General features: G+C 36.7%; 1 pseudogene; it reads right to left on the reverse strand.

Annotated features, from left to right (window-relative positions):
• Nucleotides 1-19697: 19697 nt before the first annotated feature.
• LOC150069507 (protein MEMO1-like) lies at nt 19698-20405 on the reverse strand (annotated as a pseudogene).
• Between the last annotated feature and the right edge of the window lie 6063 nt (nt 20406-26468).

The raw sequence follows: 26468 nt of genomic DNA on the forward strand, positions 1-26468 counted from the left end.
GTCACCTATGTAAATCAAAAAAGTATAAATGAATTAAAAAACATTTCTTTCCTGTAGAATTTGCAGAACAAAGGGTAAATGATTGACATAGCAGCTGTAATATCCAGGTCAGAAATACCACATATTCAAAAGCCTCTGTAGGAGTTCAAAAACAAAAGTGATTTTTGAATCTGTTGGTTTTACTAAATCGATATCCAACATTCACTCCTCAAAGGGATATAAAAACTGTAACTTATTCTGAGTGAGAACACATACAATTGCATGATTGATTAAAAGCTGTCTTCACTTTCTCTTTTCCAAGCAAGTAACTTAAATAAAAATTTCTCTACCTCTTTCATCTCATCACAAGAAAGACTTTCCCCTCTAGCAATGAAGATCCCTTGAAAAGTCTATCAAAGGCAGATGAAGGGATCTTAAGTTAATAATCACAGGCAAAATTTCAAGAGAAAAACTTATTAAAGCTACCAGAAAAATAAGCCTAAAAAGAGATATTCTCAGATGTAAGTCAGACAATATGCAAGAGCAGATATGTAGGATGCTAAACTCAGAGAGCTGAACTGCAGCATGAAAGGTAGAGATGACAAAGTTATTATATGTGTGGTATTCTCTCTGAGTAGAGTTAGATATTCTTGCCATATATGCAGTAATAATGGGGAAAATATGTGGGGTAGTAGATATATTGCTTGTTTTAATAAAGAACCTTTGTTTACTTGGTATTCTATAATGCTAGGTTGCACATCTTAAATAGAAAAATATAGTAAAACCTAAATTAAAATATGTACATTTAAAATGTTTTAACTGTAAGTTATCTATTATGTAAAACATAAAAAAATGTCCATTACTTTTTCAAAAGTTAATATCATTCTATTTGTTAAAGTAAAAAAAAATTTCTACAGAAAAAGTACTTTTTCCAACTCAATATCAACCATACTGCTGAATGAAGAGAACCCCAGAGCATATTAAAGAGGAGATATAGAAGAAGAACAAATAACAAATGCAGGAACTATTCAAGGAGATAGAAATTCTTATGTGCTGTTGGTGACGATGCAAATTTTTATAACCACCATGGAAATAAAAAACCCAAAATAGACCAGTCTATGTTATTAGTGTTTATAAAGGAAAGTGATTAAAATAACAAGAAAGACACACTTGCAAATCTAATTGATGTAGTTTTATCTCAGTTCACAGTAGTCTGCACAATGAATAATTTGTCTATTTATCTATCTATCTTTTATTATTTTCAATCTCTGTATACATGTCATGGAACATTACTCATTCACAAATGTGTCTGATTCATTATTCTGAATGACTCAAACCAAACTCAAAAAGACAAATATCACATGTTCTCACTCATAATCCAGTTCTCACTGGACTACAGCCATAAAAATAGGATAATGATGTGGATAATAAAAAAATTACATGAAAGAATAGATAGTAAGAGGTGGTAGATAGGATATTTAAGGATAAAGAAACTCTAAAAACAATGCATAGATTCATCTATCTATCTATCTATCTATCTATCTATCTATCTATCTGTCTATCTATCAATTTACCTACTTGTGTGTATTTATTTATAAATGTATCCACATATACAATACAAATATAACAATGCAAGTCACTAAATGATGTTTGAAAAAGAGAGGAAGATGTAAGGGCATTGTAAGAATATTATATAGGGAGAAATTTTGAAAATACACTGTGTATATTGTGTGGAAATATCTCAATAAAACACCCACATATAAAATGTCTGTTAGCTAAAAATAAAAAACAAAATTTAAAAGAATGGTTTAGAAAATCCTCTCATATCTCTCAAGAGTTTGTTTTCCAAAAACTGAGTTTTTAAAAGCCACTTCTCTTCTCTGTAGATTATAAAAGTGTATGCTAAAATTTGAAAACAAAACAAAACAGTAATTTTGAAGATATTTTAAAATTTACAGTAAAAATATCTCAAAAATACAGAGCTAGTTGTGGGAGCAATGCAGTCAGATCTAGTTTAGCTGAATGATATTGGGTTCATCTGTTTCAGCATATGACAGACAAGAATGTCAGTCACTTTTGGGTATTGTATAACTAGGATTTCAGGAGCTGTTTTATTATTTGAGTTGTTAGCAGTCGCTCCATCTCAGGTCCTCAGCTCCTCCTACTTCCCTTCCTAGAGAAGCTTGTGTGTGCCGCCAGAGGCAGGAATTTACTCTACCCAAACCTGAACCCCAACCTGCCCTGCACCAAGAACTAACAGGAGAACCCCTTTATGAACTTCCTTCTATACTGGACTGTGTCCATGGGGTCTTCTGGATGGATGTTTTCATGAATGAAATAAGGATACTGGGTCTAAGCAGCACCATCTTGGCCAAGTGGTAGATGATATGAAATTGGGTTTAACTAGTGCCATCTTGTCTTTACGGTAAAGGCACAGAAGTTCCACTCTTAGGTGATGGGTGTGCCTGCAAATCCTGGGTGAGTAAATTGGACAATAGGTTATTGGACCTGACAGTCTTGGGTCAAGATTTCACAAGAGTCTGGAGCTCCCTGTAACCCAGCCTGGACCAGGATCCTGTTGAGGCCTGAACGAGCTCAGGTGACAGGACACCATGCGGTATGCCTTCTGGCTCTCCTCTGGCCACCATGGCATCCCATTTCAGCTGATTGGGTTTTATGGCATTATTTTTCCTCTCTTTCTTTCCTCTCCACTTCTCATAGTTCAGATTTCTAGCAGCGTTAAGTGTATTTGAGGGGCTGCAAGTCTTTGGGACAGGAGTCCACCTGCAATCGCTGGCTCTCCAATAGAGTCTCCCAATTTGACTGCATAAAAAATAAGAACTAAATTATAATTTTTTAATATTAAAATAGTTGACCTTTGGATTCAGCATTAGGTAGCACAGAAGAACCTCATGTTTCAATCCTCCTTTAGATGACACAGTAGGAATCCTTCATAAGATATCAGGGTTAGTGGAGAAACATAATAGAAAGCAAACTAGATACTGAGACTAGAGAATGCACTGATATTTTTCTTATGTATTTGTGTTTGTTCATGTGTTATATAACCTTCACCCTAAAGATTGGCTTCTTATTTTTCATTCAGATATCCTTAAACTCCCAGAGTTAACTGGGGAGGTTCAGTTTTAATAGTTTAAATATTTAATTTGAGACGGTTACAACCATTATACAAAATGGCAGCTATCTGATAAAGGAGAAAGAGAGAGAGAGAAAGAGTGAAAGAGTTAGAGGGAGAGTGAGTTTCATTATTTGTGTAAACCCTGCCATTTCTATCATGTTTCCCAAACTACAAGTTCATGGAAAAGACTGAACAGCTCCCCCAAAGTTATAAAAATCTGCTGAGGCTGGATGCATAGCCAAGACAGACGTATACTTTCCATTCAACTATTTTATGAAATAAACAGTCCAGCATAGAGGAACATACAGGCATGAATAACACTGTCCTTGATGAACTGTAATCCAGTGAAGTGGAAGAATGAGGAAAGGGGATCAGTCTAAGAGACAAAGATAATAAATATGGTTTTATTTTTATATGAACCCAAACTGTTAAGATAAAAGGTAAAATAAGCCTATAACAGAGAAATGGAAACATAAGGAAAAGATGGCAATTTTACTATTACCCTGGAATCAGAATTCTTAAGAGAAAAAGCCATTATGAAGAAGTTGGGAAATTTCATTGTAAAGCAACAGAATCTAGTCCACTAATGACTGCAACCAATACTTTTTAGTATAGGCATTCATGGTTTTAGGTGAGATATTATAGATCTACAGAAGCGGAACAAATTTACATACCCATATTTTCCATTTGTTTATTGCCCAGCTTCTTTTTCTGTGCTCCCTTCTTTCCCCATACATCTTGAAACTGAAGCAACATTCAACTTGCTCCCTAAAACTTTGGGTCATTATCTGCATAAAACCCCAAACTGAACCTATTCTTCCTGACAGTTAAAGGGGAGCAAGAAGTGGTCAACAGTCATTACAATCCTGATGAAAACAAAAAATAATGTAATAACAAAATAATGTAATAACAATTAAAAACTTTCCCATTAAAATTCAACAACCTAACAATGATATTTGACAATTATTCTTTTGCTTTAGTTTTCAGCTCCCTAGCATTCTAAATGTAAGAATATAGTTGATAACCTGGCCTGTATGGCATAATTGCTACTGAGGACACAGATCTCAATCTTGGCTCAGCCCACAAAATATAATGACATCCTGTCTCAAAAAGTAGAAATGAAAGACCTAATGGTTAGCTTGAGTAATAGAATGATTGCTTAGGGAATAAAAAAGTCTCTAGAAAAAGTGACTGATCATTTAATTTACTTTAATTTTACATATAATTCAGTTTTTATTAGCATATAATAACACCCACCCATCTCATTTCTAGCCACCCCCTCTTTTCCAGTGTTTGGTGGATGCTCTTTATTTATTGATAGCCTTTACTTTCTCCTGCTCCTTTTCACTGATCCTACCACAGTCCTCCTTTTACAATTATATCCCATCATCACTATTGACATTGTCATCATCATTGTCATTATCATCATTTAAAATATTTGTCCAACAAATGAGCAAAAATGTGATATTTGGATTTGTGAGCTTAGTTTATTTCACTATAATATAATTATCACTAATTTCATCCATTTTCCTGCAAGTAATGAAAAATATGTTTTTCTTTGTGGAGGAGGAATATTCCATGTTATATGTAGATAGTATTTGTTTCATTCATTTATTGATTGTTGTGCACATTGGTTCACTTTACAATTTGACTTTGTGAACATTGCTGCAATAAATGTGAGTATGCAGTTACCTCTTTTCTAGTGTTTTACCTTCCTTTGGCTATATGCTGACAAGTGGAATACCAGGGCCCTAAGATAGGTCTTTTAGTTTCTGAAGGAAACACTACCCTAATTTTTATAGTGAGTTTACTATTTCCATAGTGATAGCATAGTGTCAGCATGGTAGTTTGGCCATTTCCTATCTCATAGATATTTCAGGATATTGCAAAACCTTACTCTGTAAATCACTTTTCAACAGTTAAGAAAATTCCTATCTGTGCCTTTTCTTATCCCAGTTAGTCCTATTCTTACCTTTGTTTTGAGGACCTGTCAAAAGCCAAACAATGTAAATGCTCGGGATGCAAACATCCACTGGGGAAATAACAAGATGTGATGAATGTGAGGAAATGTTGGAGGGAAGTAGATCTGAATTGGTGCAAACCAGAGATCTTTTCAGCCTAAAGTAGATGCTTCATGTAGTTTGAGGGACTTACTAATCAAAGAAAGGTAAAAAGATTTAGATGTCACTTTTTTACCTTTTGTCTACTGTAGGGAGAGAGCTAAAGGATTAAATTTGTTAAGGTAACAGAGAGTATTGTCTCCTGGATCATTACAGTATGCTAAGTAGAAAACATTGTTAATCTACATAAAAGTCATCCACATCTAGATATTAATCTTGCTTCTAATAATGAGATTTAGGTAAAGATATTCTTAAACATACAGTGAAGATATTTTATCAATTAATTTTGAGAATTATAAATTCTAACATACTACTAAGTACTTCAGCAAACAATGCATTTGTATATTCAGACAATACTTACTATTATGATACTAAACCCATAGGCCCTAAAATCCTACCAATATGAATGTCAATATTATGACATTCATCTTGAGAATTAAATCTAATTATTGAAAGTCAATAAAACTGTCGTAGTGAGGTTGAACTACTTGAGGAAGTAAATTCCTTTACATATTTTTTATGGGTTATAAGCATCTAAAATTCAAAATTGTTGGCTAAATATAAGTGACTGAATCATAGGAAAATGCTGTAAACAGTCAAATTAAAAATTGCATTTTAAATTCAGTGATCTATTGTATTTCTATATGTATCAAATTTTGCTTTGCTTCTAATTTATAATTAATGAATAGCTACAAAGATATACTTAATATCAGAAGAGAAGTTTAGTAGCCATTCTCCTATATTTACTGCAGAATTAATGGCCAAAAATTTTGAAGATGACATCTAATATTCTTATCCTCTACACTTTTCAAATAATTTGTATGTGTGCATCTGTATAACATATATGTACATAAAATATAAAAGTTGTAATAGCATCTAACATTATTTTCAATAAATGTTTTTATCTACCATATTTTCATATTTTAGTAGTAATTTTTAACAGATTATTTTTGTTGGGAATTGTCCTAACCATGTTCAATATTCTCATGTTAAAAAAGTATTTGGACATGGTACTGGAAATATAAACACAACTGCATAGACATAAAAACTTATGACTCTATAGACATAATATTTTATTACATAGATTATTATGTATCTATGACATACAAACACTCAGCCTAATTTTGATTATGTTCTAATATCTAAGTGCCGGTGATTATATATAGAGATTCCATTCTTGAATACTTGTTTGTTAAGCACATCATTTGAAATATGGTGTAAAAATCAATTTTAATAAATTCTTTAATAAAAAAGTATGAAAAAAGTATTTCTTTATGTACTTCTTTAAATAATTGAGGATTTTTTTCACAAAATAACTATACCAGGGATAAGTCTGCATATATTACATATATATGTGTATGTATGTATGTATGTATGTATGTATGTATGTATGTATATCTATCTATCTGTCTATCTATCTATCTATCTATCTATCTATCTATCTATCTATCTATCTATTTATATGTTGCCAGTTCTGGAGCTTGAACTCAGGGGCTGGGCACTGTCCTTAAGCACTTTTGCTCAACGTTAGCCCATGAAAATTGTTGATAGATGACTCTCTACTAGTTTAGTTTCAAATCCACAGAGAATGAGGAATGTTACCATATTATTTCTGAAGTATGACTTCAGTTGGTACCAGTTAGGTATGTGAAGTATGCCCTCTTACACTCATGGTAGCTTGTTCCCTATTCAGGCTTTTAAGGCTTCTCTCATGCCATTCTATGATAGCAGTCTGTTCTTGACTTTACTGATGATAAGTGACATTCAGGTGAACATCACTTGATTTCCCTGGAGTCAGTGAGGGTAGAGACACATTTATTTACTGTGATGTTTGCTAGAGAGTAGTGATTGTTGCCTAAAAGTTTTCTTTTCTTGTTTTTGTATTTTAGATTTTATATATACAATGCTTTTAAAGGCCTTTAAAACAGGAAAATTTGGATATGATTTATAATATTAACTATACTAAATAAGGTTAATTCATTTCTGGATTATATTAAGTAACAAAATTTCCATTTCTGTATACATAAAGCTCAAATCAAAAGATGATACCTATAACAAATTCTGTAGATATTTAACATAAGTAACATTAGAATCATTTTTAAGCAAACAAAAAGGGCTTAAGAGATCATCTCCACATTGTACACATGACAATGCTTCAGTAAGTAAGATATGAAACAAGTTCAATAGCAGAACTAGAACCCAAAACGTAAGTATCAGCTTGGAATTCTTTATATTTCAAAGCTAGGCATAAAAATATACTCACATTATATGAAAGGAGAGAGTGATATTGAGATATTCTAATGATAAAAGCACACTACAAGCCAAGTGTGGTAATGGTACTTGCCTTTAACTCCAGCATTAGAGAGGCTGAAGCAGGAGTATCAGGAGTTTGAGGATTTTGGGTTATAAGGAAATCCTGTCTCAAAAAAGCAAAAATAAAAGAGTATAGTACATGATACTCCTAGAATTACAGGTCACACAATCTAGACAACTCTTCTTTTATCTTTTTATATATCAACCAAAATCACAAAAGGAGCCAGGCAGGGGCTAATAGCTCATACCTATACTCCTAAAGTACTCTAAAGGCTGAGATTTAAGGATTGTTGTTTGAAGCCAGACAAGGCAGAAAGTTCATGAGACTCTTATCTCCAAATAATCAGCAAAACGCTAAATGTGGAGCTGTGGCTCAAGTGGTTGAGTGCCAGCTTTGATGAGAAAAGCTATGGGACAATGCCCAGGCCCTGAGCTCAAGCCCTAGTACTGGCACAACATTTTTTAAAAATAAAAAAATGACTGAAGGAAAATAACTACAAATCAATTCATACTAAAATTATTAAGGAAACAACTAGTTTTGCTAAACAAACTGTCAAAAATTAGAAGAAATGTCTCTAGTAAAGGGTTTAGTAAGAGCTCAACTAATTACTAATTTGTTACAATCTTATTGAAAGATAACTTCACGTCTTAAAGAGCCTAAGACATTTTCACCACTCAAAATACTTATTCCATCCCATAACTATATCTAGAGAATGAGTGCATTATGGAATTAAGATTTTATAATAAATTTGTCCATCCCACTATAAAATTGTACAAGATTAGAAACAATCTAAGGTCCAAAGACAGACTAATTAATTTATAATATTTTTGAGCAATACAGCAGCCATTTTTTTAAAAAAATTTTTTCAAAGACATGGGTAGGTACTTATAATAGTAGGTTATTAAAAAACAAGTTAGAAACTATGGTCAGTATAATCTTAACACACACACACACACACACAGCACACTCATACAAATGAATAGCGTAGACAAAAACTGAATTAAAATATAAAAAAGAATTAACAATGTTATCTCTGGGTAGTGAGAATTGGAGACAATTTTTTTTTCTTTACACGTTTCAGTATTTCCAAATTGTCTACAATATCCCTGTGCTAGTTTAATATCCAAAAACATTATTCTAAAAATTCACTCTGTTGACAATTCAGACATTTTTAGTCTATATTAAGCAAAAAATAAAAATGTATAGTACTCAAAAGTATATCTAAATAAATAGATATACTCAGAAGTATATCTAAATAAATAATTGATGAGTAATACTATAATTTCTACACATATATGTGGGTAATTTTGAATCTAAAAGATAATTTCATCTCATTCTTGTGTATAGAAAATTGATTATAAGAAAGGGAAAATTTTTCATATATTTTTATTGTAATTAATAGAAGGGTTACATGATATTTGCTGTTGGGAGCCAGAGTGGAATCAAACTGTACCTTGACTTGCATCAGATGATGGCTATATTGTCTTATTGCTTTCTGGCCCTATTCTATGTAAATGACCTGAGAATTACCATATGAATGTAACACCTGGAGGTTCCCTGGGAGAGGAGGAGGGAAGAAGGGGGAGTGGAAAATAAACGCGGCAGTCTCGGCAGTCTTTGCCTGGACTGCGGACATCCCGGACCCGGTGTGTCTGTCTCTCTTCTTTTTCTTCCTAGTCCTTGTCCCCTATTTCAGGAACCCCAATCTGCGAACCCTGGTTTGCTGCCGGTTGGCCCCGGCATCTGGCGCCCGAACAGGGACCCTGAAAATCTGGGACGAAGGTGAAGGACCCCTCCCTGTGGTGAGTAACACATCGTAGGACTATTAAGAGAGTATAGTCAGGAGTAAAAATTATGGGTCAAGCTAATAGCCATGGGTTATTTCTACCGATCTTAACAGGCCTATTTGAAGCCCACGGAACGTGGGTGGAAGAGGGGGTGCTTCAGAGCTTCCTACAGTTTCTCAAGGAGGCATGCCCGAGGTCTATGGAGGAGGAATTCCAAAAAGCCTGGCAGCGGATAGGAAAAAGAATTCAAGATTATTATGATGTATATGGCCCCAAAAGACCCCAGTAGAGGCTACTACTGTATGGAATTTAGTAAGTAAATACATAGATCCTCTACATGAAGATGCTGAACTTAATCTTGAATTAAGGGAACTTTATGAGTTAAAGGACCCTTCTGAAGAACCTGAGGCTGAGCCATATGCCGCAGCCCAAGAGAGTCTAAGTGAGATCTTGCAAAGGGAACAACAACCAGTAGATATTGAGTATTAGAATTCAGGTCTGAATACCAAGGAGGAAAGTTATGATGAGTCATTGGAGGGCCGGGTGGCTACGATAGAGAAGAAGTTAGAAGAAATGCTACATCTTCTATCGAAAATGGGGACAGAGCAGAGAGCCCCCCCAGAAGTAGGAAAGAAATATGACCCTCAGGCCACTATGGTGTCTGATTCTAAACCTTACCCCTCACACCCACCGCCTCCGGCTGCAGCCTTACGGCCTCAATCCCTTTCTCAACCTTTAGGCAAGCCTAAAGGCCCTAGCAACAAGTCCCTTTTAACAGGCACTACAACCAGGCATAGTGCATCGCAATTAAACCTGACTCAGGCTGCTAGAGAGAGGGAAGGTATTTCAGGGCCTCGATGCTTCCCTAGTTTAGTTGATCATGATGAACAAGTATACCATCAACCTGTTCCTGTTAAACTATTACAGGATTAAAAAATGCCTGCTCCCAATATGGGCCAACTGCCCCTTGTACTCAAGTAATATTGGAGGCCGCGTGTGCTGGTATTGCATGCCCAAATGACTGGAAGCGGCTTGCCAGAGCATGCCTTAGTGCAGGAGAGTACTTATTATGGGAGACAGAGTTCACTGCACAGTGTCGGGCTAAAATTGAAACAAATAGGTCTAAGAACCTGCCTTACACTGTTGATCAGTTGTTAGGAGAGGGAACCTATAAAAACACCGAAGATCAATTGGGTTATGCAAAGGAGGCCTATTTACAAACAAATGCTGCGGCGAGAGAGGCTTGGAAAAAGTTACGCAATTCCAATCGTACAAAAAATCTAGTAGAAGTTAAACAGGGACCGAATGAACCTTATCTAGAATTTTTGTCTCGATTAATGGAGACTGCAGACTGCCTAGTACAAGATGAGAATGCAAGGGAGAGTATAGTTAGACACATAGCCTATGAAAATGCCAACGCCGCCTGTCAGGCGGCTATCAGACCCCATAGGAATAAGGGAGGAATCACGGACTTTATTTCACTGTGTGCTGATATTGGACCCTCCCATGTACAAGGCCTTACTTTAGCCGCCGCTCCTCAAGGAAAGACTGTTAGTGAGTCTCTAAAATATAGAGGTCAGCGGCATTCTCGGGATGCTAGACCCCCAGGGCGTTGCTTTTCTTGTGGACAAATAGGACATTGGATGACGCAATGCCCACGCCAGGCCAGGCAAAAGAGAAAAATCACCTGGCACATGTCCACGCTGTGGTAAAGGGAAGCACTGGGCTAAAGATTGCAAGTCAGCAACAAATCGCAATGGCCGCCCGTATTTGGGAAACTGGAGAAGGGGCCAGCCCCTGGCCCCGCAAAACCATGGGGCAGTCCCTCCCTCTTCTCGGCCACAAGTGCATCTTCTAACAACCCCCCAAGATCAGTCTCCGGCCTCCTCCGTGCCACCCCAGGAAGTGCAGGATTGGACCTCTGTTCCTCCACCTGCTCAGTATTGACCCCAGAGATGGGGACACAAGCTCTCCCCACGGGGGTCTTCGGCCCCCTTCCCCCGGGAGTGGCTGGATTGCTGTTAGGGCGAAGTAGCTCAGCCCTTAAAGGGATACAGATTACACCTGGCAAAATTGACCAGGATTTTACTGGAGAAATCAAAGTTATGGCCTCTGCCCCGAAACACGTGGTATCGATCCCAGCCGGTCAAAAATTAGCACAATTAATACTTGTGCCTTTACCTCCCGGGGAGACTGCTAATTCCCCATGTGGACAGAGAGGATTTAGATCTTCTGATATCTATTGGGTACAAAGCATAAAACAAGAGAGGCCTGAGATGACTATATTTATACAAGAAAAGCCCTTTAAAGGAATATTAGACACTGGAGCAGATGTGTCTGTGATATCTAAAAAACATTGGCCAGCCCAATGGCCCCTGACAACCTCTATGACTTCCCTACAGGGGGTTGGGCAAGCAACTGACCCACAGCAGAGCAGTGCGATCCTTGTTTGGAGAGATGAGGAAGGGCACTCTGGTCATTTTCAGCCATTTGTCTTGGATCATCTGCCAATTAATTTATGGGGTCGTGATATCATGGAAAAAATGGGAGTGTATATGTTTAGTCCTAGTGCTGCGGTCACTAAGCAGTTACTTGATCAAGGCCTCCTCCCCTTTAGGGGACTAGGCCGAGCAGCACAGGGGGAGCTAGAGCCACTCCAACCCCAGTCTCACCCTACGAGACAAGGATTGGGGTATCCCTTGACGGGAGCTGTCATTTGCCCTCCCCCTCATGCTGATCCCATAAATTGGCTCTCTGAACAACCGGTATGGGTTGAACAGTGGCCTCTTTCTCTAGAAAAGATCATTGCAGCTCAGCAGCTGGTACAGGAACAGCTGGACTTGGGGCATGTGGCCCCTTCTAACTCTCCATGGAATTCTCCAATTTTTGTTATAAAGAAAAAGTCAGGTAAATGGAGGCTGTTACAGGATTTGAGAAAGGTTAACGCGACAATGGAACTGATGGGGGCCCTACAGCCTGGCTTGCCTTCACCCATGGCAATCCCAAAGGATACTTATAAGATTATTATAGATTTGAAGGATTGTTTCTATACTATACCCCTGGCGCCTCAAGACTGTAAGCGCTTTGCCTTCAGCGTCCCCTCTGTTAATTTTAAAGAACCCATGAAGCGATATCACTGGCTTGTGCTCCCACAGGGCATGGCAAATAGCCCAACTTTATGTCAAAGTTTTGTAGCTAGAGCCATTTCTTCCACTCGTGAAAAATTTTCTTCTGTTTATATTGTTCATTATATGGATGACATCTTGTTGGCTTGTTCTGACCCTATCGTCGTACGACAAGCCTTTGGACAACTAAAGCAAGATCTGAGCCTCTTTGGCCTTATAATAGCAGCTGAAAAGGTTCAGGAACACCCCCCTTTTACATATCTAGGCCATATATTAGGCCCACACTATTTTAAAAGCCAAAAAATACAATTAAAAACTTCCCACTTAAGAACTCTTCATGATTTTCAGCAATTCTTAGGAGATATAAATTGGCTTCGGCCTTATCTAAAGCTCTCCACATGAGAGTTAAAACCCCTTTTTGATCTCTTAAAAGGAGATACCAACCCTACATCCTTGCGTGAATTAAATCCTGACGCCAGGAGGGCCATCCAAATTGTAGAAAAGGCAATTTCCCAGCAACAAGTGACCTATTGTGACTATTCTAAACCATGGGGAGTTTATATTTTAGCTACTTCTCACTCCCCAACTGCTGTATTGTGGCAGGATGGCCCACTTTTATGGCTTTATCTACCATCAACACCCGGCAAAGTGCTGACCCCCTACTACGAATTGGTAGCTAATCTGATACATATGTGCCAAGTGGATTCCCGTAAATATTTAGGTCAGGAACCTCATTTTATCTGTGTCCCATATAATCTACAACAACAAGATTGGCTATTCGCCCATTGCGATTCTTGGGCCATTGCTTGGGCCAATTATACGGGGAAAATTTTGCATCACTACCCGTCTAACAAACTTCTCCAATTTGCTGCGTGTCATACGTTTCTATTTCCTTCCATAGTACAGGCCTCGCCTTTATCTTCTGCTGCTTTGGTATTTACAGATGGATCCTCTAATGGAAAGGCTGCTTTGACCATTAATGGGAAAACTCAATCTTGGGTTACGGGTTTTTCCTCCGCCCAAGAGGTGGAATTAGAGGCTGTTTTACAAGCACTCGTCCTGTTACAAGACGAGCCCTTTAACTTATACTCAGACAGTCAATATGTAATTCGTGCTCTTCAAGTCATAGAAACTGTTCCCTTTATTGGAACTACTAACTCCAATATTCAGACCCAATTTCGCCAAGTACAAACTTTGCTTTGTTCTCGCAACCACCCCTGTTTTTTTGGCTTTGTTCGAGCTCACACTAATCTTCCTGGCCCTTTAAGTGAGGGCAATGCAGTTACTGACTCCGCCACCAGAGTTTACTTAACTCAGGTTGAACTTGCTAAGCAGTCACATGCCATCCATCATCAAAACAGTCGAGCCTTGCGCCGACAGTTCAAATTATCTAGAGAAGCGGCACGTCAAATAGTTAAGACTTGCTCCAACTGTGTCCCTTTTTCACCAGCCCCCCATTTAGGCATAAATCCACGAGGACTGCTTTCTAATCACATTTGGCAGATGGATGTCACACATGTTCCATCATTTGGCCGATTAAAATATGTTCATGTTACTGTAGATACTTATTCTAATTTTATCTTGGCCACCCCCCTTGCTGGGGAAGCCACTAAACATTGTATCTCTCACTGCATTCGATGCTTTGCTGAGATGGGGATTCCCTCGCAAATAAAAACAGATAATGGCCCTGGCTATGCAAGCCGAGCATTTCAATCCTTCTGCCATTCCTATAATATCACTCATATTACAGGCATTCCTTACAATCCTCAAGGTCAAGGCATTGTGGAGAGAGCTAATGGATTATTAAAACATCAAATTGCTAAAATACAGAAAGGAGAGTCATATCCCGCTACCCCTGTGAATATACTTAATCATGCTTTATTTGTTTTAAATTTTTTGAATTTGGATTCAAATAATTTATCTGCTGCTCAGCGATTCTGGGAAAAAAGAGCGCAGCGTCCTTTTGCCTTAGTAAAATGGAAGGATCCCCTAACTGGTGCTTGGCATGGACCCGATCCTGTTCTAACCTGGGGTCGAGGGCATGTATGTGTTTTTTCACAAGGAGAAAATGACGCCCGCTGGCTGCCTGAACGCTGCGTTCGGATCGTGGAGAGTGACAGTGGCCATCCAAGCAGTGACTCACTGGGCCTACACCCCCAACCCTCCAGTGGTGCATCCTGCGACGTGGGAAGGACCTGAGTTATTTGTGCATGTCAATCGGGACTGCTACTGATCCACTTGTTCCACACATTCATATGAGCTGTGTTTCTCCTCCTTTTACTATTATGTAGGGACCTTTTAACATATTTATTGACTCTACACAATTTAATATGTGACATTATTTTGTCTTTACCAGCCCTCTTCTTAATAACCTTTTTTGTAAAAGATGCCCAGGTGAAAAGCAAAGGCCTCCAGAGGTAAGCAGAAGTCGGCCGACCCCCTTGTATGTCTGCGTTTTATTTTATTTTATTTTATTTTTGTTTGTTTGTTTGAAAAGGTGCACTGTGGGCCTAAAACAGAGGCCTGGGTGGTCAAGGGACGCCTTGACCCCCCCTCCCCTTCTGAGTTTCTTGTCGATAACAAGGCATACCTGAGAGTCCCACCAGCAAGACATGTCTAAATCTAAAAATAACTGTTTGGTGAAAACATTCATTTGAGCTCATGTTTTTTGTGTTAAGTGTATCTGATTGAGTCCAATTTTCTTGTTATATGTCAATGTCTGATTATTTAAAAGTCTCCGTTTCTCTGTCTTGTTCGTGTTACATATTTTTCCTTGTCCAGTTTTGTCTTTAAAAATTGATACCATTTCTAAGTATGGATCCTTATGGTTTTTTTGTGCATACTCAAGCACACATCCTTGTTATTTATTTGAACATTTCTGGGCCTAGCATGGCCGCTCCCCCATGTCTGCAGTTGTGACAAGCCCTGGAAAAATAAATTCCAGCTAAGTTGCCTTGCAAAAAGTTTTGTTTTGAACCTGGTTCTCATCTATAAGAGTAAAATTGGCAAAACTCTCTTGACACAAACTTCCAGAAAACGAACGGCCAATATTAATTTTGCGCACTTTATGATCTTTGAGTATGAATGTGTGTGAATGAGTGAGTGAACATGTTCAAGGTTAAATTGTCAGCATGCTGTATAAAACAATGGTTGAACTCATTTGAAACAAAGGCAATTGGGTAAATCTAAGTCTAAACTTCAAGAAAATTATTATGCTTGAATGTTTCCTATGTCTTAAAAGTATTATTGCATTGTTTTAAAGAAAAACTGGTAAAAAGTATTTTTCTAAAGATCCTGAAATCTGCATTTTAAAAAATCTGGTATTGCAATACATACAGCTGTTTACATTGTAAACATTGTATCCTGTTCAGCACAGAGGTGTTAGGGAATTTGGGATTTATTACTTTAAGTTAAAGTTTGGAAACATGTATTAGAAATTTAAATGTAAAATTGTTCATTAACGTCAGAAATTTTGCCTGTCCTTTTTTGCAAACTGACACTAGAAATCTGATGGTAAAATGTGGATAATGTGATTAGTATTTTAAAGGAATGTTTAAAGGTTTATCTCCATGCTATTGGGTGTATTTTAAAAAAGGAGAGGAAACTAAGTCCAGACTTAGACTTTTGGTGCACTGATGTCTATAGTTCTTGAATTAGGGAAAAACTGTTATTTGAGTTTAAACTGTTGTTGGAGTTCTAGACAGTAATCTAAACTGCAAAAGAGCCCTTTTTTCTAAAAGGCAAGAGGAGTGCCTTGAGCCTTAGAGGGCCTGGAGGCAAAGGGAATTCCTTTAGCCTTAAAGGTTTTTCAAATGCAAATAAAGACCAAAGTGTTAAGAGTTTAAGTTAAAAAGTGTAAAAGTTTTAAAGAAAATTAGAAACCATTTCTGAACAAAATTTAAAAGTAAAGTTGTCCTAAAGCTTTGTTTCAAAAAAAAGAAACAAGGAAAATTAGGACTATCAAAATGGTTGCTTAATTGCTATTTCAGCTTACTCTTGTAAGTTACTTTATAGCAATCTCCAGAAGGCCCATGGAGAAGGACAGCAGATCCTCATTCAGATGTAAGTTTGGCCCTCACCAAGTTCCAGGTAAGATCATGCTTAGAGACTATTTCTGTATTGACCACCTTGTTGCTTCTAATTGGAGTAAAGTGGCCTTTTGTAGGACTCATTGATCTGAAAGCCACAGTTTTGAGCCTGCCCGGGCAAAGCAAAGTCCCTGTGAGACTGTGGTGTCTAATCTGCCAGCAGGATGCTGGGACAGAGTTGCTTTGGAGCTCGAAGTGGCAGAGTGCTAGCTCTGAGCTGAAAAGCTGGGGGGAAGCACTCAAGCACCAAGCTCGGGACTCACAGTGGCAGGGTGCTAGCCTTGAGCTGGAGAGCTGAGAGACAGCGCCCAGACCCTGAGTTCAAATCCAGCAATCAACAAAGTGAAATGCCAATGGGATGTTTATCCCTGTGTGGAGAGACACTACTGGGACAGGAAAGCCTCTGCTTGGATGGCAGAGATGGTGTCAGATCTTAGAGTCACTTGTGCTTGGCCATTCAAATTAATCAGAGCCGGGAGGTCATAGAATAGTTTGTAAGCATGCCTTACTAATGCCCATGCCTTTCATAACTGGGCAGGAACTTGTCAATCTTCTGTGATAGCGGGTAGTTTAAAGTCCTAATTGAGTAAAATTTTTATTTTTTATTTTTGACACCAGCCACAAATTCAGGAAAAGTTTGTGGATCTGAGGCTTGTGTCTCTATTAATCTGTTTAGATCTGACAACTGAAGCATTGTTAAGGTTGCAGAAATTTAGTTCCCCAGACAATCAAGAAAAAGCCTTTGCAAATGGGTGCTAGGTAGGCTGCACTGTTGTGGCCAAGGATGGTTTGTGCAGTTGTTGAATGTCAAGTATGATTTCTAGTTTGGAGTAGATTGTTGTTCCTGGTGTCTAATCCTTGCAACCCCTTGATAAAACAGGCTGGCTTCTTAAGGTCCCTGGTCAAGCGTGGAAACGGCGCCCCTGAGTCAGCTTGAAGAAGTCACGGAAGTTGAATCTCCGCCCATCAAATCCCCATTGGACCAAGGGACCAAAGTCATTTTTGGAAAATGTGACAGGATAAATTAGGGGTATAGAAAAGAGTAAAAATTGCACTTGTGTTTCTTTTAAAATAAAAAACGGGGGACATGTTGGGAGCCAGAGTGGAATCAAACTGTACCTTGACTTGCATCAGATGATGGCTATATTGTCTTATTGCTTTCTGGCCCTATTCTATGTAAATGACCTGAGAATTACCATATGAATGTAACACCTGGAGGTTCCCTGGGAGAGGAGGAGGGAAGAAGGGGGAGTGGAAAATAAACGCGGCAGTCTCGGCAGTCTTTGCCTGGACTGCGGACATCCCGGACCCGGTGTGTCTGTCTCTCTTCTTTTTCTTCCTAGTCCTTGTCCCCTATTTCAGGAACCCCAATCTGCGAACCCTGGTTTGCTGCCGGTTGGCCCCGGCAATTTGCCAGATAGATGGTGCATTAATTTCCATATATTGATACCCTTTCACATGTCTTGGTCCCCATTTCCCTCCCCCCACCCCCACCCCTCATCTTGTTTTCCCCCCTTCCCTATCCAATTTCAAGTAACCAAATACAAATATATCCGATATATCAGGTAACAAAGTGAGATACTGTAACAATATGAGATAACCAACGGACAGCAAAAGAGATGAGAGATAACATAGTACCTTAAGAACAACAATCATTCATTATATGGCTTATGTTTCTATATCCTAGAGATCCTTTCATTCAGCGTCCTACTATATGGCCTTTTGTATCAAGGTTTTGCTCTGTTGCATGTCTCTGCTAGGAGAGCCCAAGGTTTCTACTGATTATGACAAATGAGGGAAACCATTGAGCCTAAGTTCCTTTGAGTCTGGCTTACTTCACTTAATATGATTTTTTCTAAGAAAGGCAAATCTTTAAGTAGAATTGGCAGAAGACATCTAAAGTTGTGCTATTGTCATAAAATTGAAGATAACTACCCAATGAAATACAGATAACCAGTGTCCTGTTAAATAGATATAATACACAACATGCATGCTGGCTTAACTGATTGAATTACATTGTTTTTTCCCCCCGCAAAGTGACTAGAATTGATCTACGGTAATGAAAGAAATGTAACACCATACCATTATTTTAGTTGGAAGAGCTGCGCCGAAATCAGTTAAAAAAAATAGGACTATCAGAAAATCCGGTGGGTTTTGCTTCTGTTACTAATGATTTTTTGCTAAAAATTCAAGTAAATGTCAAATTGCTCAGAACATTTTCAAAAAGAACATAGCAGTGTATGTCTGCAAAGATTTGGAAAATACTAGCAACACTCCTCAATCTTTCTTCATTTACAGACTATCAGATATCATCTCAGAAGGAAAGGCCTGATCTATGACTTTTACCATTCTTCAATTCATATACTACCAAATACTGTAATGACATGGGGAATATCACACACAAAGGCAAACAAATATAATTAAAAGTTAATTATAAACTCATACTGATTTCTGTGATCTAAAAAATCACATAATAGGCAAAATATAAAATACATCCTAAATATTTTTACATAGACCTAAGGCCAACCATTTTAACAAAAATTCTGAAATGGAATTTAAAAAAAAAAACACAAAATTTCATATATACCACAGAGCAATAAGTTTAAATCAGACTATTTTGAGTTGTGTAGCCCTTTTTTAGTAACTAAAATAGAAGGTATCTGTTGTACAACATGGGTAGTAATTGTCTATTAACTGGGGTTTATTGTGTTCTAATACAGATCATTTACAAATGCAATTCGTTATTAAAAAGCTTCCACCCTTATTTTGTTTGTGTACGATTTGCAAAACTATTTGGAAGTGGAATATATGTGCATGAGTCTGCAAAGAGTGCAAATTTAGGATATGGTAAATGCTTTATAAGTCACCTCCAAAAAAACTGCCACAACTTGGACTTTACATTGCCATCTGTTTTAATCAAAATATTTTTTGATGCCAGCCTTCATTCCACTGTCCCAAACTATAAAGCATTTATTTAATGAGTTGAAATTAAAAAGGACTACACCTACCAGAAAATAAGAGAAGAAAGTTCTATTAGTTTAAGGTTTCAGAATTCCCCCAAACCAAAGCCAGTGTTTGGTAAAAGGCTAGGCTCGGACCCGGGCAGAACATGAATATGTGCAGGTGGCATCCCTGAGGATTCAGAGTTTCAGTGGACTGTGAGCGCTCCAGCCACATAACTCACTGAACTGACTTGCCAGTTTCTACACTGGCTGGACTAGGCATAATTCAAAAAGGAAAAGCTCATATTCATTCCATTCTTCTGGAGTTCTGTGATAGCATTTAATAACACCCCAATGGGATGTCTTCCACAGATAGCATTATGGTATTTCTTCAAGTAATTGCTAAAAGATACCGGATCTAATTGTTTTGTAATACCCATACCCATTTTATCTAGATGTTCAAAGGATCTATAAAATCTCCCCCTGGGATTCATCATAGTAACTGTAACGGAACCTTTGACCCCAATGGCAGAAATCAGAAAAAAACCACAAAGAGATTATTAGAATCCGCTAGATATTTACTGAAGAGTTTTCCCAATTCCTGTTCTTTTGACTCACTCAGAGCTCCAACCAGTACAAGAATAATGGTAAACTCATCCTTATGGCTTTCCATGGCTTTAGCTGTGAAAGGCAAATGCATTTCAACACTGTGTTCACCTTCATCAGTCTGCAGGGACATACGAAGGTCATAGGGAGGTGTCCTATAAATGGCCACACTGGAAAGTGCACATCGAGAGAGGGATACATGATGAGAAGGCCCAAGGATGAAAACTCTCCGTGTAATAGATGGATCCACTTGTTTGTGAGCATGGGCAGCACAAGACCCACAGTACGTGTATCCTGCATGGGGTGCAACAATGGCTCTAGTAGGTCTTTTAGTACTTGGTGAAAGCCAACCTTCTGGTTGTGCATTCAGCCAGGGTCCTGAGGCTCCTGGCATGGCTGGCTTCCCGGCAGACCACTCAGCTGGACGTCTTGGTGCCTGGGCTGCCCAAGGTGCACAGGGATGAATCTAAAAGTTTTCTTTTAGTGGTTGTGTATGGAAGTTTTCTATCTATTGAAAAGACTAAAGATGAGGTACACTTTATGTTGAGGAGGAACCGAAGAAAGGTAAACCATACAGAAATGAACAGCAAGAGGGATAAAGTGGTCTTTATAAATTATATGTCCATCAAGTTCTGTGTATTTAGGAAGGGTAGAAGGCTAACTTAAAGGCTAAAATAAATTTTCAGGAGAAGAAAGCTGAATCTTTGGCAGTAACATATGATTATAAAATGAATGAAGTTGAGCACTGGTGGCTCTCATGCCTGTAATCATAGCCACTCAATAGGCTGAGATCTGTGATCCCATTTTGAAGCCAGCCTGAGCAAGAAGGTTCCTGAAACTCTCATCTCCAGTTAACCACCAAGAACTGGAAGTGGAGTTGTGGTTCAAGCACTGGAGTGTTAGCCGTAAGCACAAAAGTTTAGGAAAACACCCAGACGCTAGGACTGGCAGTAAAACAATAACAAATACAAACAACTCCTCCCACCACACTCCCTATACACACACAAATTCCAATATCAAACCATAACAAAAATCACACGACTTGTAGAATTACATAAGTACATTAATTACCTTCTAGAATTTAATTAACCTAATGGTGAAAGTCCAGAGCAAATACCAATCAGGATAAAAGAAGTTAAATACATACTGAGGAGACATATCATAACATAAAGAAGGCTTGAAGGACAATAATAAGGAAACTATTGTAAAACTAACAGAAATAAAAGATAAATTACCTACGGTGAATACAATTAGTTTGCCAGCAGATTTCTCAGAACTGTCTAGTGGCTGTCAGGACAGACCAGGGATAGATTCAAATTACTAAAGAAACAGATAAACAAACACCCATTAGCCTAAAATTCTAAGTCCTATAAACCAACTAAGAGGAAACAATGATTCACATAATAATCTCCAATGGGTAAATCTAGGGGAAGTGCATGACATTCATAAGCAGACCCAAGACGTCGAGACTGTCTTTTTTTATTAAAGAATTTATTAACATTGGTTTTTACATCATATTTTAAATGATGTATTTAACAAATAAGTATTCAAGAAAGGAATCTCTATATCCAGTCACTGGCACTTAGAGTTTAGAACATAATTAAAATTAGGCTGAGGGTTTATATGTCATAATACATACTAATCTATGTAATGAAACATTATGTCTATAGAGTCATAAATTTTTATGTCTATATAATTTTTTATATTTCCAATACCATGTCCATAGCCTTGGGTACATAAATATTGAGTCATTGCTCTTGTACTGTTTGGATTTAATAGCCACATATTAAGGATACCATGCGCTTTTTGGTCCTTTGGTCTTGACTTGTCTCACTCAGCATGACTCCCTCTAGATTCATCCACTTCCCTGCAAATGCCTTTCTTTTATCTTGTCTGTTGGCTATGTAGAATTCCATTGTATATATACATATACATAGATATATGTATATATACACCACAGTTTTTGTATCCATTCATCTGCAGCAGACTGCCTTTTATTACCAAGATATTAAAAGTTATTACATATAGGGAGACATTATAAAGGGTCTGTATGAAATATTTGGTTTAATTTGGATAACTTATTGACAATGAACTTGGAGGTTACATTGCCTAGGGCAATGGTGGACCTAGAGGAATGTGTTAATCCTCTTGGTATTTTCCTATTTCCACTTATCAGTGTTTAGAAGAAGGAGCTCCAAATCACTCCTGAATTCTTTGCAGATAATGTACAAATGACTCTCTTTATTGTGAATGATTTTTTTCCTGCAGAGAGTTTATTCTAAAGCAGAGAAGGAACATGTTTTGAGAGTTGCATTTAGTCTTGAGTTCCTAAAGGAAAAGAATGTCTTGCTGGCAGTTAGTTGCCACTTGCTCCTATCTTTGGAATCCTTAATAAAGTTTGGTGCTAGGAAAGAAAAAAAAAAGTTTTCTATCTTCAGGCATTGTTCCATCCTTGATCCTAAGATTATAGATATCAGGTTTTACGTGTGTGTGTGTGTGTGTGTGTGTGTGTGTGTGTGTGTTTGTGTTCTATACTCATTAAGATTTTAGGTTTATGATTTCATGGGCTCTAACACATGAGAAACATACATACAATAGCCTTGGAAATTGATTAGTATTATCTTTACACTTTTCAAACTTTATCAAAGTTTTCCTACATTTGTTTTTATATATCAATTGTATGGTTTAGTTCTGTACAGTAGAAAGAATGATAACATAAAGAGATAAAAGTTTCCTCCCATCTCATATTTATATCTATAAACATGTTATTAGCAAGTTAATATACTATATTGAAAGAGAGGGCAGTATATTCATCATCTAGGGTTATATTTTACAACAACACTTCATAAAATATTAATTCCTTAAAAGTGTTTTTATTAGAATAGAAATTTTATGACATTAGACATCTCAGAATTGCTGGTGGATGAGTAAAAGACAGTGCACTAGAAATTGGGCTATGCATTTCATATATCTTATCTCATTTAAAGCCTCTAAAATGTTATCTAAATGATATTAAGTTTTAAATGATATTAAGCGCAATGCTAAAGATTCTCGAGCTAAATTTTAAATAACATACAAAAACATGCTGAGAGATAAGTATACTTTCTTTTTACTATCCCATGTACCTTCCCAGACAGAAAAAGGGAAAAATAGTCTTGATTTTTGTACCATGTTCTTACTAAAAATTTCCATTCTTTTCATATTTATTATTGAATTGACTTGTTACTAAATCATGGGAAATATGCAGTTCAAATTTCTCTAGTATTTTTGGAGAATCATTGAAAACACACCACAGAAACATGGAGAAGCAGGGAATAAATTAAGTCATAGCCCCTGAATATCATAAACCTATGACCATAACCCTTAGCAAATAAGCACCACTTTCCATATGATTTGTTGAGACTTTAACAACAGTCAGCTAGTCATTTTTTAATTGTAGGCTTTTATTTTCACTTAATTATAAACAATTCTCCTTTATTTTTGGCTATTAAGAATGGTTCACTTAAACACACCATCTGTATCTCTTTTCATGAACACATGCATAGCAGTGGTGGTTAGGGAATTAAAGTTTAAGTTAATCTTCTCTCTCTGTAGTTTTCCAAATTCAAAATCTAACCATATTTTAAGCAGTCCATGTGACATCTGTTCGTAAATCCAGATTCAGTCAGTGCTTCATGTCAACCAACACAATCCTTTAAGAGCAGCTTATGTGAGTTTACATTATTCCAGCATTGACAGACAAAAGCATACTTTCTCCCAATGATAAAACACTTTCAGACGATCTGGATCACAGATAAAAGATACTTTCCTGTTCAATGACTCTGTTTTCAAGATAACATTACTCTCACACATAATACATAAAATTACACATTATATTAGCTGTCTATTCTGGAATAGACTATGAAATTTAGGGCATTCCAGTAAAACATTAGGTCTAAAAGATTAATGTGTGCTATACATGCTTTAAAAAGGTGTCTTTTATGATTTATTTGCCTCCCAGGGTTTATGAATAAAATTAGGGGCAAATTGTATCCTGTGTGGCTAAAACATCATTGGCATGCAAATAGGGTATGATATTAATTTAGCCAAGCAAAATGGGGCTATGCTCATTAATCAAAGTAGATTGTAAAATTTGGCAATGAGTTAGAGGCTGGGGATATTCTTGGTATTGTGAGGATTTGTAATGCCATATTCTGTTTCTATTCTTTCCCTCAATTCTAAAGAATATAAACTATTATAGTTTCATATTTCCTTCAGCCATATACAGCCCACGGTCCAACTTTCTACTGTTCTTACCCTTTTGTTGCCTGCTTCAATCACCTTGTCTCATTATTGAAATACTTCAGAGAAAAGCGTGGCCATAGATATAAATCATTACTAGTTTTAATATCAGGAGTAAATTTGAAAATAAAAAATTTAAAAAGGAGTATTGAAGTTTTAGTGAAATTAGAAATATGACAATTTGTATTATACTTACCATATATTCATCTACATAAAACAAATGATGTTTAATTTTATTCATGATTTATTGTTGAAAGGCTAAAAAACAAGTTACATCCAAGAAAAGCAGGTGATAGGAAGGTCAATCTAGTACTAGATAATTATATGAAGCGAAGTTTTACAGGATAAAGATCACTATTCTAAAATATGTCACTATAGACTTTAAAAGTTTTGCCTTGACTTTAGCTAAATAATATTGTTTGTATCTTAAATTGTTTCCTTATAATGTTTTTATTGCAAAGTGTATTTTTAGTACATATGGTTCTTGTCACTAGTTTGTTTTTAATCAGTCAGTAAGGTGGTATAATCTGTTGTAACTAGCTAAATGTGTAATGCATTCTATCATCTCATTTTATATCTTATATGTTATTTTTCATGAACTTGCTACAAATTAAAGTTTTGTCAAAGTATAAGACTTACCTTTAGATATGTACATAGAATTAAATTTTCTTCTCTGATACTTCTTTCAAAACAAAGATTGAAATTCAAATAGAAATCTGTACTAAGGTTTCTAACCATCCACCATTAAGAACAATGCAATATTGAAAACACTATTTTACTTTTAAAAAGAAATATTTATTTGTTGGCAAATCAAACTTGGATAAGAAAGTAAAAAGACCAGAAAGTAGAAAATATAGAATTCTGCATTTTGGTCACAATAATATAGCTTATACTGCATAAAGCATGTCAATCAATTAAATAAAATTAGTAATCCCAGGTTATGGAAAACAGAAGAGCTTCAAAATGCTTTGGGGAGATTTTTATATTTTACTTCTGCTGTGACATTCTTCACTCATGAATTGAGTATGTGCATGTGTGTGAGTGTGTGTGTGTGTGTATGAGAAAGAGAGAGAGAGAGAGAGAGAGAGAGAGAGAGAGACCTGCATGACTTGTGTGTATGTGTAGTATAAAAGTTAGGTCTTAAAGAGTCATACAAAGGACACAAACATTTTAAAAAGGACTACACATTTGAAACAGAGAAATGATTGGCTCTCTGATCTTAGATAAGCCATCTGAACTTCTAAGATTCACTGTGATCAATTTTAAAGAGTAAAACCAGACATGCTTTCTTCAAAGGTTAGATTAGTTTCAAATAAAATGAGGCAGAGACATCATTTCAAAAGCACAAGAAATCAATTATCCATTTCAAAAGGGAATGTCTTCAAAAGGATTAGATAATAAAATCTCATCTAATCAATATTCTTCCCAAAATTATAATAGTTAATTACAACAGTTGTAATTAAAGCAGTTACAGGAAGATAATTGGAAAAGTTAAAGAAATCCAGAAATATTTCTGTCAGTCAAATCTGCCTTTCCTCTCTCTTACTTGTCTCTCTCCTTCCTAAGTTTACTCCTTTCTTTACCTTTACCAGTTCCAATTATCTTCATGGAGAATGTAGTTATATTTGTGTAAACTAAATGCATGTGCACTAACTCTACTGTTTCATAAATAAACCTCACACTTTAATTGCACCATAATTATATTCCAGGTAATTTTCTCTGGTCTGATTGTGCTGTGTATTGGAGCCATCACCATGACAACTCATTCTTATTATTTGGTATCATTTAAAGAGAAAAATTATATTAATTCATATTTATCAGTTACCATGACCGAATAGTTGGTTCAGGCATTATGTGTGCTTGAGTAATTTTCACCACAATATATATTTTGTTTTCAGAACAATTCTAACTTTCCCTCTTCATCTTATTTTTTTAAACAACTGGCAGCTCAATTTTCTTATGGATTCTGTTAGTTGTTTCAGAGAAGTTAACAATGCCATCAATTAAAATGTCTTTGGCAAGCCGACTAAGGTTAGAATCCTATTACTGTGGCTGGCTTATTTAAGGACTTTTCGTTGGCATACAAAGAA

Source organism: Megascapheus bottae, chromosome 1 (genome assembly GCF_031878675.1).
Source record: "Megascapheus bottae isolate mThoBot1 chromosome 1, mThoBot2.hap1, whole genome shotgun sequence".
Taxonomy (NCBI): Eukaryota; Metazoa; Chordata; class Mammalia; order Rodentia; family Geomyidae; genus Megascapheus; species Megascapheus bottae.